The sequence below is a fragment of the Arachis stenosperma genome, chromosome 10 (assembly GCF_014773155.1).
Source record: "Arachis stenosperma cultivar V10309 chromosome 10, arast.V10309.gnm1.PFL2, whole genome shotgun sequence".
NCBI lineage: Eukaryota > Viridiplantae > Streptophyta > Magnoliopsida > Fabales > Fabaceae > Arachis > Arachis stenosperma.
In genome coordinates this window covers 44,353,375-44,368,987 of record NC_080386.1, presented here as the reverse complement: position 1 = coordinate 44,368,987, position 15,613 = coordinate 44,353,375, and the positions used below count along the sequence as shown (strand labels likewise).

General features: G+C 40.7%; 2 non-coding genes across 2 annotated transcripts; one reads left to right on the top strand and one right to left on the bottom strand.

Annotated features, from left to right (window-relative positions):
• Window positions 1-690: 690 nt before the first annotated feature.
• Window positions 691-794, bottom strand: LOC130959401 (small nucleolar RNA R71). The gene has a single exon (XR_009078482.1). It is a non-coding gene; the product is annotated as a small nucleolar RNA R71 (small nucleolar RNA).
• An 11,130-nt stretch (window positions 795-11,924) lies between these two features.
• Window positions 11,925-12,032, top strand: LOC130958453 (small nucleolar RNA R71). Its single transcript, XR_009077573.1, has one exon. It is a non-coding gene; the product is annotated as a small nucleolar RNA R71 (small nucleolar RNA).
• The last annotated feature ends 3,581 nt before the right edge of the window (window positions 12,033-15,613 follow it).

Sequence of the window (15,613 nt, the reverse complement as noted above, 5' to 3'; positions counted from 1 at the left end):
TGGTATGTGTTTGGGCTGAGCATTGAAGATTTCACGTGCATAGGCTTTTCTTGGAGTTTAAACGCCAGTTTTGGGGCTAGTTTGGGCATTTAACTCCAGCTTTGGTGCCAGTTCTGGTGTTTTACGCCAGAAAAGGGTCTCTCGTGGGCTTTTGGACACCAGTTTGGGCCATCAAATCTCAGGCAAAGTATGGACTATACATTGCTGGAAAGCCCAAGATGTCTACCTTCCAACGCAATTGAGAGAGCTCCAATTGGGCTTCTGTAGCTCCAGAAAATCCACTTTGAGTGCAGGATGGTCATAATCCAACAGCATCTTCAGTCCTTTCTCAGCCTCTGAATCAGATTTTTGCTCAGGTCCTTCAATTTCAGCCAGAAAATACCTGAAATTACAGAAAAATACACAAACTCATAGTAAAGTCCAGAAATGTGATTTTTGCATAAAAACTAATAAAAATATACTAAAAAGTAACTAAAACATATTAAAAACTATGTAAAAATAATGCCAAAAAGTGTATCAATTATCCGCTCATCATGGATCCTAAAAGTCTACAGACTTATGCTTTTCCCTTTTACTGTTAGAGACAGATTTAGGATATGGTTGGATTCTCAACCTATGGAAAGCCTAGACTCTTACAAGAAGTTGGTCAATGCTTTCTTGGATAAATTCTTTCCACCGCAAAAGATGAGCAAGCTCAGGGTGAAAGTTCAAACCTTTAGACAAAAAGAGGGTGAATCCCTCTGTGAAGCTTGGGAAAGATACAAGCAACTAATCAGAAGATGTCCTCTTGACATGCTCTCAGAATGGACTATCATAGGAATCTTCTATGGTCGTCTATCTGAGATGTCCAAAATGTCATTGGACCATTCTGCTGGTGGATCGCTCCACTTAAAGAAGACGCCTGAAGAGGCGCAAGAACTCATTGAAATGGTTGCAAACAACCAATTCATGTATATATCTGAGAGAAACCCTGTGAACAATGGGGTAGCTCAGAAGAAAGGAGTCTTGGAAGTTGACACTCTGAATGCCATACTGGCTCAGAACAAGATCTTGACCCAACAAGTCAATATGATATCTCAGCACATGACTGGAATGCAAGCTACAGTTAGCAGCACCCAAGACACCTCCTATGATGGAAATGCTTATGATCCAGATCAACCCATGATGGAAGAGGTTAATTACATGGGAGAACAGTATGAAAATACCTACAACTCGTCATGGAGGAATGATCCTAACCTCTCATGGAAGGATCAACAGAAGCCTCAGCAAGGCTTCAACAATAATATAGGTGGAAGAACACAGAATAGGTTCAAAAATAGACCACCATTCCCATCTTCTCAGCAACAGATGGAGACTTCTATGCAGAGCCTTTTTGACTTATCAACCATATTCTCTGAACTTTCTAAGACCGCTTATAGTTTCATAACAGAAATTAGGTCCTCCATCAGAAATTTGGAGGTACAAGTTGGTCAGCTGAGTAAGAGAATCCCTAAGACCCTTCCTAACACTCTCCCAAGTAACACTGAAGTAAACCCAAGAGAAGAGTGCAAAGCCATCACTGTAGAAGCTGATGCCATATCTGAAGGGATACTCTAGCATTGAACGCCAATAAGGAAGTCCTTACTGGTCGTTCAACGCCCAAAGGGGAACCATCATTGGCATTGAACGCCAGTAAGGGAGCCCTTACTGGGCATTTAACGCCCAAAGAATACCCATTCCTGGCATTGAACGCCAGTAAGGTGATGACAGGTCATCATATACCCATTTTTCAAGCTAATTTCACTTGTTTTATTAGCCTTTATGCACTTTCTTGTATCTTAAGTAAGCAATTTGGAATGAAAATGCACAACTTCTTTAAATCAAGCAACCACCATTAAATTGATGCTAAATCATGAGGTTTAAGCAAGAATTAATTGATTTTTAATGAATTATAAACCTTATGAGTTTAGAGATACTTTGAGTGGTTGTTTTGGTTTCTTGTAGGTGAAGAAAAAAAGGAAAGAGGAAAAGCGTGGCTTAAGAAAGCGTGGCCCAAGAGATAAGAAGTGTGGCGCATGGAAGGGAGGAAGCAAACATTGCCCTCCACAAGGGCACACTGCCCTCCAGGAGAGCAACATTATGAGCCAAACCTTGAAAAGCATCACTGCCCTGCCCACAACAAGGGCGGAGCACAATTTGATGCTAAGAATCAAAGAGAGCAAAAACTCTGCCCTGCCCTCCTCAAGAGCAATATCGGGCTTCAACCAAGAAAAATTCAAAAGGAATTACTTCATAATGCTTCCTATGGGTTTCGAACCCAAGGACAAGGAGGAAAGGAGTAGCGCTCAAGCACAATAAAATCAAGCGAAAATTAGCTTGCTTTCATTCTCCCTGGATCGAACATGGCACCATGAGGAAGCAAGGAACTAAGCATGACTTTGGTGCCAAGAAAACCAAAGAAAAGAAGTAGTGTGTGCCTCCACCAAGTTTCGAACTTGGGACTTCACCTTTGGCACATTGCCCTGCCCTCCACAAGGGCAGGGTAGCATTTTGTGATGCACGGCCAGCACATAAGATTGGCACGCACCAAGGGAGTCTCGGCCAGCAGCAGCGCGCGCGGGCAGAATCTGGCGCACCAAGAAAACTCTGCCCTGCCCTCCACAAGGGTAGGGCAGCATCCTGCAGCATCACACGCACCAAATACGCATGCAACAAGGGCCGCACACACAATTTCCTGCCCTGCCCTCCACAATGGCAGGGCAGCCTCCTGGGAGCTACTTCCTCATGGGCTGAAATTGGATTAAAAATCCAATTAAATTCATTTCTTCACCAAATCAAAAGCTCATCCAAATTCCAAAATCCAAGAATAGAAAGTGTATAAATAGGAGATAGTTTGATGTAATTAGGACCTTTCTTTTCACTTTTTGACTCTTGAACCTTCTTTTGATTTTTGAATTTGGAAACTTCATTGAGAGCTAGGAACTGAGATTTCAGGGAATTGGGGAGGAGAATTGATCTCTCTTCTTCCTCGTTCTTGCTTGAGCATTTTTACTTTTCTTGTTTGAGTCTTGGGTGTGAAGAATTGAGGAATTTCTGTCTCAATCTCCATTCAAGATCTCTTTAATCCCTCTTCTGCAGAATTAAGTTCAATTACATTTCCTTTACTGCTTCTTCTTATATTTCTCGTTAATTGCTTTGTGAATTTGGATCTGGGAAGGCAATTGAGATCTAGACTTTGCTATCTAGCCTCTGGAGTCCTGAGATCCCATTTTCCTTTTGGTTCTTCTGTGAACCCTGCAATTTAATTTCCCTTTCTGTTTGAGATTTAACAGAATTCAAATCATCTCTTGCTCTGATAATTGTTGCAATTTAATTTACCTTGCTTGAATTCTGAAATCCCAGTACTCAAATCCCTTTTCATTTCTGCAATTTATATTTCTTGCACTTTAAGTTACTGCAATTTACATTTCTTGCACTTTAAGTTTCAGTCATTTAATTTCTTGTTCTTTAAGATTCAGCTCTTTTACTTTCAGTTTTCTTTAATTTCTGCAATTCTTCCCTTCCCCTTTACATTTTCTGTCATTTACTTACTGTTGGATACAAAGTCACTCGACCAAAACTTGATTCGCTTGACTAAATCAACCACTGAACTAAAATTGCTCAATCCTTCAATCCCTGTGGGATCGACCTCACTCCCGTGAGTTTTATTACTTGATGCGACCCGGTACACTTGCCGGTGAGTTTTGTGTTGGATCGTTTTCCACACATCAAGTTTTTGGCGCCGTTGCCGGGGATTGAAATAGATTGACAATGATTAAGTGAAGTGGAGGTCTAAATCAATCACTTTTTCTTTTTTTAACTAACACGCTAACTGTTTGAATTTTTGGCTTAAACTAACTAAAACTTCATTCTAGCAATAGAGTGAAGTTTCACTGGTTTTCTGGATCTGTGTGTTTCTTATTGTGTGTTTGTATGTCAGGTACAGGAAGAGCTTCCCCTATTCTCTCCGAACTTGATCAAAGAACTCTTCGAAGAATAAGAAGAGCTGAAAGAGGGAAGAACGTTATTGGAGAGGAAGAATCTGAGGAGGAATTCCAAGAAATGGAAGGAGATCCATCAAATCCTAATCAACCAGAAGGAGGGGCCAACAATAACCCACAACAAAGAAGAGTACTGGCCTCCTACACATTTGCAAATGCTAGACATTGTGGGAGTGGCATTCTTACCCCTAATGTCAATGCAAACAACTTTGAACTAAAGCCACAACTCATCACATTAGTCCAAAACAACTGCACTTTTGGAGGAGGGCCATTGGAGGACCCGAATCAACATTTATCTACCTTCTTGAGGATTTGTGACACTGTCAAAACCAATGGTGTGCCTCCTGACAGTTACAAGTTGCTACTCTTTCCATTCTCTCTCAAGGACAAAGCCACTCAATGGCTAGAAACATTTCCAAAGGAAAGCATCAACACTTGGGATGATTTGGTGAGCAAGTTCCTTGCCAAATTTTATCCCCCTCAAAGGATCATAAGATTGAAGACTGAGGTACAGACATTCACTCAAATGGAGGCTGAAAATTTATATGAAGCATGGGAAAGATATAAGGCTCTGCTGAGGAAATGTCCACCAGAAATGTTTACTGAGTGGGATAAGTTGCAGAACTTCTATGAAGGACTTACTCTGAAAGCTCAAGAAGCACTTGATCATTCAGCTGGAAGCTCATTACAACTCATGAAAACTACAGAGGAAGCTCAAAACCTCATTGATATGGTGGCTAACAACCAATATTTCTTTGCTCACCAAAGGGAACGCCAACCATCGCAAAGGAGATGAGTAATGGAGCTGGAAGGAGTGGATTCAATCCTAGCTCAGAACAAGATGATGCAGCAGCAAATTCAACAACAGTTTGAGCAAATGGCCAAAAGAATTGATAGCCTTCAAGTTGCATCAGTGAGTGCCACAAGCCAACCATCAACTACTTGGGGGCAAAATGAAGAAACTCAAGAGGAGCAACAACAAGAGCAAGTCCAATACATGCACAACCAAAATCCCGGAACAAATGAAGTCTATGGTGATACCTACAATCCCTCTTGGAAAAACCATCCCAACCTCAGATGGGGAGACAACCACAATCAAACTCAGCAGCCATGGCAAAGGAGCTCAACTCAAAACAATTGGAAAAACACAAACCACAACAACCAGCCAAATACTAACCAAAATACATACAGAAAACCACAAAACACTTACCCCAACTCAAACCATTATCCACCCAATAACCAACCAACTAACCAAAACACCTACCATCATCCATCAACACCCCAAAACCAACCAATCTCACAAGACTCTCAAAGGATTACTAATCTAGAGATGCTCATGGAGAAGATGATGAAGAACCAAGAACTGACAACAAAGAACCAAGAAGCTTCCATGAAGAGCTTAGAAAGGCAGATTGGACAAATCTCCAAGCAGATTTCTATTGAGAGACCTTCAAGCTCACTACCAAGTGACACCATTCCTAATCCTAAAGAAGAATGCAAAGTCATGCAATTAAGGAGTGGAAAGACATTGGTGGGTGGCAACCAAGGGGTAACCAAGAAACTTATGGAGAATGACAAAGAGCCAACAGAAAAAGATGGAGCTAACAACAAGGACATAACAAACAAGAATATCTCAGAAAAGCTCACAGAAGAGAACAACCAACCACAGAGTCTAAAGAAAGGAAAGCAGATCATGGAAGAACCAAATCCAAAACAGCAGCAAGTGGAAAAGAATCTTACACCTCCGCTACCTTATCCACAGAGATTCCAAAAAGAAGCAAAGGATCAACATTTCCACAAATTCCTTGAGACTTTCAAGAAGCTGGAAATCAACATACCTTTGGCTGAGGCATTGGAGCAAATGCCTCTATATGCCAAGTTCTTAAAGGAGCTCATCAACAAGAAAAGAAGTTGGAATGGGAAGGAGACTGTAATGCTCAGTGAAGAATGCAGTGCACTAATCAAAAAAGGGCTCCCTCCCAAGCTTGAAGATCCTGGAGGTTTCTTCCTACCTTGCACTATTGGAAGCCTATTCATCAACAAGGGGATGTGTGACTTAGGAGCAAGTATAAAACTAATTCCATCTTCCTTAGTGAAAAAGCTTGGCATAGGAGAGGTGGAACCAATACAGATGTCCTTGGAATTGGTGGACCAATCAGTGGTATATCCTAAAGGGTTGATTGAGAACCTTTTAGTTAAGGTTGACAAGTTCATCTTTCCGGCAGACTTTGTGATCCTAGATTCAGCAGAGAATGAGAATGACTCCATAATACTTGGTCGACCATTTTTGGCCACTGCTAGAGCCATTGTAGACATAGAGCAGGGAGAGCTAACCCTCAGGATGCATGAAGAGAGCATCACCTTGAAAGTGTTTCCAGAATCACAAAGTAATGAAGAAACAAGCAAGACAAGTGACTGTCTTCCAAGGCAAGCAACCAATAACACAGTAGAACAGAAGAGTGAGCAGGTACAAGGAGGGGAAGGAATTCAAAAAGAGGCCGAGATGATAAACAAAAAGGGAGGTATCACAACTTGAGTCACTGTCAAAGGAGACAGATCAACAAGAAAGAAAAAGAAGAAAAATAAGAAGAAGGCTTACAAAGGGTGGAAGAATAAAAAATTTCCAACTGAAGGATTTTCCAAAGGTGATAAAGTACAATTAGTATATCAACAGCTGGGAACAGAAGATCATTACACTGTCAACCAAGTACTCTCTCTTGAGCACATTGAAATTGAGCATCAAGGCACACAGAGAAAGCTTACAGTGAGAGGGGACAAGTTGAGACATCACCAGCATCAACCACTGGTGCACGAAATTGTGATCACTACAACTTCGCACAACTAACCAGCAAGTGCACTGGGTCGTCCAAGTAATACCTTACGCGAGTAAGGATCGATCCCACGGAGATTGGTGGTATGAAGCAAGCTATGGTCACCTTGTAAATCTCAGTCAGGCAGACTCAAATGGGTATAGTGGTAAACGAATAAAGCAATAAGATAAAGATAGAGATACTTATGCATATCATTGGTGAGAGCTTCAGATAAGCGTATGAAGATGCCTTCCCTTCCGTCTCTCTGCTTTCCTACTGTCTTCATCCAATCCTTCTTACTCCTTTCCATGGCAAGCTCATGTAGGGTTTCACCGTTGTCAGTGGCTACCTCCCATCCTCTCAGTGAAAATACGTCCCTGATGCTCTGTCACAGCATAGGCTAATCATCTGTCGGTTCTCAATCAGGCCGGAATAGAATCCAGTGATTCTTTTGCGTCTGTCACTAACGCCCCGCCCTCAGGAGTTTGAAGCACGTCACAGTCATTCAATCATTGAATCCTACTCAGAATACCACAGACAAGGTTTAGACCTTCCGGATTCTCTTGAATGCCGCCATCAGTTCTCGCCTATACCACGAAGATTCCGGTTAAAGAATCCAAGAGATATTCACTAGAGCCTTGGTTGCTTGTAGAACAAAAGTGGTTGTCAGTCACTTTGTTCATGAGTGAGAATGATGATGAGTGTCACAGATCATCACATTCATCAAGTTGAAGAACAAGTGATATCTTGGACAAAGAACAAGCGGAATTGAATAGAAGAACAATAGTAATTGCATTAATACTCGAGGTACAGTAGAGCTCCACACCTTAATCTATGGTGTGTAGAAACTCCACCGTTGAAAATACATAAGAACAAGGTCTAGGCATGGCCGAATGGCCAGCCTCCCAAAGAGAGTTCAATCATCAAAACATGATCAAAAGATGAAAATACAATAGTAAAAGGTCCTATATATAGAAAACTAGTAGCCTAGGGTGTACAGAGATGAGTAAATGACATAAAAATCCACTTCCGGGCCCACTTGGTGTGTGCTTGGGCTGAGCAATGAAGCATTTTCGTGTAGAGACTCTTCTTGGAGTTAAACGCCAGCTTTTATGCCAGTTTGGGCGTTTAACTCCCATTTAGGTGCCAGTTCCGGCGTTTAACGCTGGAATTTCTGAGGGTGACTTTAAACGCCGGTTTGGGCCATCAAATCTTGGGCAAAGTATGGACTATCATATATTGCTGGAAAGCCCAGGATGTCTACTTTCCAACGCCGTTGAGAGCGCGCCAATTGGGCTTCTGTAGCTCCAGAAAATCCACTTCGAGTGCAGGGAGGTCAGAATCCAACAGCATCTGTAGCCCTTTTGAGTCTCTGGATCAGATTTTTGCTCAGATCCCTCAATTTCAGCCAGAAAATACCTGAAATCACAGAAAAACACACAAACTCATAGTAAAGTCCAGAAAAGTGAATTTTAATTAAAAACTAATAAAAATATAATAAAAACTAACTAAAAGATACTAAAAACATACTAAAAACAATGCCAAAAAGCGTATAAATTATCCGCTCATCACAACACCAAACTTAAATTGTTGCTTGTCCCCAAGCAACTGAAAATCAAATAAGATAAAAAGAAGAGAATATACTATAGACTCCAAATTATCAATGAAACATAGCTCCAAATTAGATGAGCGGGACTAGTAGCTTTTTGCCTCCGAACAGTTTTGGCATCTCACTTTTATCCTTTGAAATTCAGAATGATTGGCTTCTTTAGGAACTTAGAATCCAGATAGTGTTATTGATTCTCCTAGTTAAGTATGATGATTCTTGAACACAGCTACTTTATGAGTCTTGGCCGTGGCCCAAAGCACTCTGTCTTCCAGTATTACCACCGGATACATACATGCCACAGACACATAATTGGGTGAACCTTTTCAGATTGTGACTCAGCTTTGCTAAAGTCCCCAATTAGAGGTGTCCAGGGTTCTTAAGCACACTCTTTTTGCCTTGGATCACAACTTTATTTCTTTCTTTTTTTTTCCCCCTTTTTTTTTCATTTTTCTGCTTCTCTCTCTTTTTTTTTTTTTTTTTGAATTCACTGCTTTTTCTTGCTTCAAGAATCATTTTTATGATTTTTCAGATCCTCAGTAACATGTCTCCTTTTTCATCATTCTTTCAAGAGCCAACAATTTTAACATTCATGAACAACAAATTCAAAAGACATATGCACTGTTCAAGCATACATTCAGAGAACAAAAGTGTTGCCACCACATCAAACTAATTAAGCTAGTTTTAAAGATGAATTTGAAATCCTGTACTTCTTGTTCTTTTGTGATAAAAACAGTTTTCATTTAAGAAAGGTGATGGATTCATATTCATAGCTTTAAGGCATAGACACTAAGACACTAATGATCATAAGACACAAACATGGATAAACATAAGCATAAAAATTCGAAAAACAGAAAAATAAAGAACAAGGAGATTAAAGAACGGGTCCACCTTAGTGATGGCGGCTTGTTCTTCCTCTTGAAGGTCTTATGGAGTGCTTGAGCTCCTCAATGTCTCTTCCTTGTCTTTGTTGCTCCACCCTTAGTTGTCCCATGTTGGAACTCAATTCTCCTAGGGAGGTGTTCAGTTGCTCCCAATAGTCTTGTGGAGGGAAGTGCATCCCTTGAGGTGAATCTCTCTATCTCCTATGACTCGGAGGTGAAAGCTTTTGCCTTCCCTTTCCTTTTTCTAAAGGTTTCTCCGGCCTTGGATGCCATAAATGGTTATGGAAAAACAAAAAGCAATGCTTTTACCACACCAAACTTAAAAGGTTTGCTCGTCCTCGAGCAAAAGAAGAAAGAAGAGAGTAGAAGAAGAAGAAATGGAGGAGAGGGAGAGTGGTAGAGGTGATTGGTGAATGGGTGAAGAAGAAGAGAGGGTGGTGGGGTTGGTGGGGATCCTGTGGGGTCCACAGATCCTTAGGTGTCAAGGAAAAGTCATCCCTGCACCAAATGGCATTCAAAAACACGTTTTGAGCCAATTCTGGCGTTAAACGCCGGGCTGGTGCCCATTCCTGGCGTTTAACGCCAGGTTCTTGCCCCTTCCTGGCGTTTAACGCCAGTCTGGTGCCCCTTTCTGGCGTTAAACGCCCAGAATGGTGCCAGACTGGGCGTTAAACGCCCAACTGCTAGCCTCACTGGCATTTAAACGCCAGTGGGTTCTTCCTCCAGGGTGTGCTATTTTTCTTCCTGTTTTTCATTCTGTTTTTGCTTTTTCAATTGATTTTGTGACTTCTCATGATCATCAACCTACAAAATAACAAAAAACAACAAAGGAAAATATATAAAATATAACATTGGGTTGCCTCCCAACAAGCGCTTCTTTAATGTCAGTAGCTTGACAGAGGGCTCTCATGGAGCCTCACAGATACTCAGAGCAATGTTGGAACCTCCCAACACCAAACTTAGAGTTTGAGTGTGGGGGTTCAACACCAAACTTAGAGTTTGGTTGTGGCCTCCCAACACCAAACTTAGAGTTTGACTGTGGGGGCTCTGTTTGACTCTGATTTGAGAGAAGCTCTTCATGCTTCCTCTCCATGGTGACAGAGGGATATCCTTGAGCCTTAAACACAAAGGATTCTTCATTCACTTGAATGATCAATTCACCTTCATCAACATCAATCACAGCCTTTGCTGTGGCTAGGAAGGGTCTGCCAAGGATGATAGATTCATCCATGCACTTCCCAGTCTCTAGGACTATGAAATCAGTAGGGATGTAATGGTCTTCAACCTTTACTAGAACATCCTCTACAAGTCCATAAGCTTATTTTCTTGAGTTGTCTGCCATCTCTAATGAGATTTTTGCAGCTTGTACCTCAAAGATCCCTAGCTTCTCCATTACAGAGAGAGGCATGAGGTTTACACTTGACCCTAAGTCACACAGAGCCTTCTTGAAGGTCATGGTGCCTATGGTACAAGGTATGGAAAACTTCCCAGGATCTTGTCTCTTTTGAGGTAATTTCTGCCTAGACAAGTCATCCAGTTCTTTGGTGAGCAAGGGAGGTTCATGCTCCCAAGTCTCATTTCCAAATAACTTGTCATTTAGCTTCATGATTGCTCCAAGGTATTTAGCAACTTGCTCTTCAGTGACATACTCATCCTCTTCAGAGGAAGAATACTCATCAGAGCTCATGAATGGCAGAAGTAAATCCAGTGGAATCTCTATGGTCTCATTTTGAGCCTCAGATTCCCATGGTTCCTCATTGGGGAACTCTATGGAGGTCAGTGCACGCCCATTGAGGCTTTCCTCAGTGGCGTCCACTTCCTCTCTTTCCTCTCCAAATTCGGCCATGTTGATGGCCTTGCACTCTCCTTTTGGATTTTCTTCTGTATTGCTTGGGAGAGTACTTTGAGGGAGTTCAGTAATTTTCTTACTCAGCTGTCCCACTTGTGCCTCCAAATTCCTATTGGAAGACCTTGTTTCAGTCATGAAACTTTGAGTGGTTTTGATTAGATCAGAGACCATGGTTGCTAAGTCAGAGGGGTTCTGCTTAGAATTCTCTGTCTGTTGCTGAGAAGATGATGGAAAAGGCTTGCCATTGCTAAACCTGTTTCTTCCACCATTATTGTTGTTGAAATCTTGTTGAGGTTTCTCTTGATTCTTCCATGAGAAATTTGGGTGATTTCTCCATGAAGAATTATAGGTGTCTCCATAGGGTTCTCCTAGGTAATTCACCTCTTCCATTGAAGGGTTCTCAGGATCATAAGCTTCTTCCTCAGATGAAGCATCCTTAGTACTGCTTGGTGCATTTTGCATTCCAGACAGACTTTGAGAAATCAAATTGACTTGTTGAGTCAATATCTTGTTCTGAGCCAGTACGGCATTCAGAGCATCAATCTCAAGAACTCCTTTCTTCTGACTTGTCCCATTGTTCACAGGATTCCTTTCAGAAGTGTACATGAATTGGTTATTTGCAACCATTTCAATTAGCTCTTGAGCCTCTGTAGGCGTCTTCTTCAGATGAAGAGATCCTCCAGCAGAGCTATCCAAAGACATCTTGGATAGTTCAGAGAGACCATCATAGAAAATACCTATGATGCTTCATTCAGAAAGCATGTCTGAGGGACATTTTCTGATTAATTGTTTGTATCTTTCCCAAGCTTCATAGAGGGATTCTCCATCCTTCTGTCTGAAGGTTTGGACTTCCACTCTAAGCTTACTCCATTTTTGAGGTGGAAAGAACTTTGCCAAGAAGGCATTGACTAGCTTTTCCCAAGAGTCCAGGCTTTCTTTAGGTTGGGAGTCCAACCATATCCTAGCTCTGTCTCTTACAGCAAAAGGGAATAGCATCAGTCTATAGACCTCAGGGTCTACCCCATTAGTCTTGACTGTGTCACAGATTTGCAAGAATTCAGCTAAGAACTGATGAGGATCTTCCAATGGAAGTCCATGGAACTTGCAATTCTGTTGCATCAGAGAAACTAATTGAGGCTTAAGCTCAAAGTTGTTTGCTCCAATGGCAGGGATAGAGATGCTTCTCCCATAGAAGTCGGGAGTAGGTGCAGTAAAGTCACCCAGCACCTTCCTTGCATTGTTGGCATTGTTGTTATTTTCGGCTGCCATGGCTTCTTCTTCCTTGAAAATTTCTGTTAGGTCCTCAACTATGAACGTGTGCCTGACAACCACCTCCGTTCATAGAGATTTGTGCTTTAGCTTCTCTTAGCTTTCGCTTCAAGGTCCTTTCAGGCTCAGGGTTAGCTTCAACAAGAATGCTTTTGTCTCTGCTCCTGCTCATATGAAAGAGAAGAGAACAAGAAAATATGGAATCCTCTATGTCACAGTATAGAGATTCCTTGAGGTGTCAGAGGAAGAAAAATGGAAGACAGAGGTAGAAAATTCGAACTTATCAAAGAAGATGAAGTTCGAATTTTGCATTAAGGAATAGTGTTAGTCCATAAATAGAAGGATGTGAGAAGAAGGGAAGTAATTTTCGAAAATTTAAGTAAAAGATTTTGAAAAAACACTTAATTGATTTTCGAAAATAAGAGTGGAAAAGAAATCAAGTGATTTTTGAAAAAGATTTTGAAATTAAAAATTAAAAAGATTTGATTGAAAACTTATTTTGAAAAAGATGTGATTAAAAAGATATGATTTGAAAACAATTTTAAAAGATATGATTTGAAAACAATTTGAAAAGATATGATTTTAAAAATTAATGACTTGCCTAACAAGAAAAGATATGATTCAAACATAAAACCTTCCTCAACAGAAAAGGCAAAAAATGTTCAATCAAATCATTAATTGTTAGTAAGTATCTTTGAAAAAGGAAAGAAATTGATTTTGAAAACATTTGATTGAAAAGATATGATTTGAAAAAGATTTGATTTTGAAAAACTTTGAAAACTTGAAAAAAATTGATTTTGAAAACAAAATCTTCCCCCTTGTGCCATCCTGGCGTTAAACGCCCAGAATGGTGCACATTCTGGCGTTTAACGCCCAAAACTATACCCTTTTGGGCGTTAAACGCCCAGCCAGATACCCTGGCTGGCATTTAAACGCCAGTCTGTCTTCTTCACTGGGCATTTTTGAATGCTCAGCTTTTTCTGTGTGATTCCTCTGCAGTATGTTCTGAATCTTTAATTTTCTGTATTATTGACTTGAAAAGACACAAATTAAAAATATTTTTGGATTTTTAATAATAAGGAATAATCAAAATGCAACTAAAATCAAATAACAATGCATGCAAGACACCAAACTTAGCAGTTTGTTAACAAGATGAGAATGCACATGAGAACAACAAAACACTCAAGTCAATAAAATTCAAAGATCAAAACAAAGAAATCATCAAGAACAACTTGAAGATCAAATGAAGACACATGCATAAATGCAATAAGAACAGAAACATGCAATTGATACTAAACTTAAGATGAGACTCTAGACTCAAACAAGAAATATTTTTGGATTTTATGATTTTGTAATTTTTTTTGTGCTTTTTTCGAAAATTAAGTGAAAAGGAAAATAAAGGTATCAAAATTCTTAATGAGAATTCCAGGAATCATGCAATGTTAGTCTAAAGCTTTAGTCTAAAGGAATTAGACATGGCCGGCTAAGCTTCAGCAGGACATTGCATTCAAGAGCTAAATTGATGAAAATCAATCAGCTTTGGTGATGATAAGAACATCACCTTGAAACACTAGAATTCTTCCTTAAAGAACTCTGAAAAAAAAAAACCTAATCTAAGCAACAAGATGAACCGTCAGTTGTCCATACACAAGAACAATCCCCGGCAACGGCGCCAAAAACTTGGTGCACGAAATTGTGATCACTACAACTTCGCACAACTAACCAGCAAGTGCACTGGGTCGTCCAAGTAATACCTTACGCGAGTAAGGGTCGATCCCACGGAGATTGGTGGTATGAAGCAAGCTATGGTCACCTTGTAAATCTCAGTCAGGCAGACTCAAATGGGTATAGTGGTAAACGAATAAAGCAATAAGATAAAGATAGAGATACTTATGCATATCATTGGTGAGAGCTTCAGATAAGCGTATGAAGATGCCTTCCCTTCCGTCTCTCTGCTTTCCTACTGTCTTCATCCAATCCTTCTTACTCCTTTCCATGGCAAGCTCATGTAGGGTTTCACCGTTGTCAGTGGCTACCTCCCATCCTCTCAGTGAAAATACGTCCCTGATGCTCTGTCACAGCATAGGCTAATCATCTGTCGGTTCTCAATCAGGCCGGAATAGAATCCAGTGATTCTTTTGCGTCTGTCACTAACGCCCCGCCCTCAGGAGTTTGAAGCACGTCACAGTCATTCAATCATTGAATCCTACTCAGAATACCACAGACAAGGTTTAGACCTTCCGGATTCTCTTGAATGCCGCCATCAGTTCTCGCCTATACCACGAAGATTCCGGTTAAAGAATCCAAGAGATATTCACTAGAGCCTTGGTTGCTTGTAGAACAAAAGTGGTTGTCAGTCACTTTGTTCATGAGTGAGAATGATGATGAGTGTCACAGATCATCACATTCATCAAGTTGAAGAACAAGTGATATCTTGGACAAAGAACAAGCGGAATTGAATAGAAGAACAATAGTAATTGCATTAATACTCGAGGTACAGCAGAGCTCCACACCTTAATCTATGGTGTGTAGAAACTCCACCGTTGAAAATACATAAGAACAAGGTCTAGGCATGGCCGAATGGCCAGCCTCCCAAAGAGGGTTCAATCATCAAAACATGATCAAAAGATGAAAATACAATAGTAAAAGGTCCTATATATAGAAAACTAGTAGCCTAGGGTGTACAGAGATGAGTAAATGACATAAAAATCCACTTCCGGGCCCACTTGGTGTGTGCTTGGGCTGAGCAATGAAGCATTTTCGTGTAGAGACTCTTCTTGGAGTTAAACGCCAGCTTTTATGCCAGTTTGGGCGTTTAACTCCCATTTAGGTGCTAGTTCCGGCGTTTAACGCTGGAATTTCTGAGGGTGACTTTGAACGCCGGTTTGGGCCATCAAATCTTGGGCAAAGTATGGACTATCATATATTGCTGGAAAGCCCAGGATGTCTACTTTCCAACGCCGTTGAGAGCGCGCCAATTGGGCTTCTTTAGCTCCAGAAAATCCACTTCGAGTGCAGGGAGGTCAGAATCCAACAGCATCTGTAGCCCTTTTGAGTCTCTGGATCAGATTTTTGCTCAGATCCCTCAATTTCAGCCAGAAAATACCTGAAATCACAGAAAAACACACAAACTCATAGTAAAGTCCAGAAAAGTGAATTTTAATTAAAAACTAATA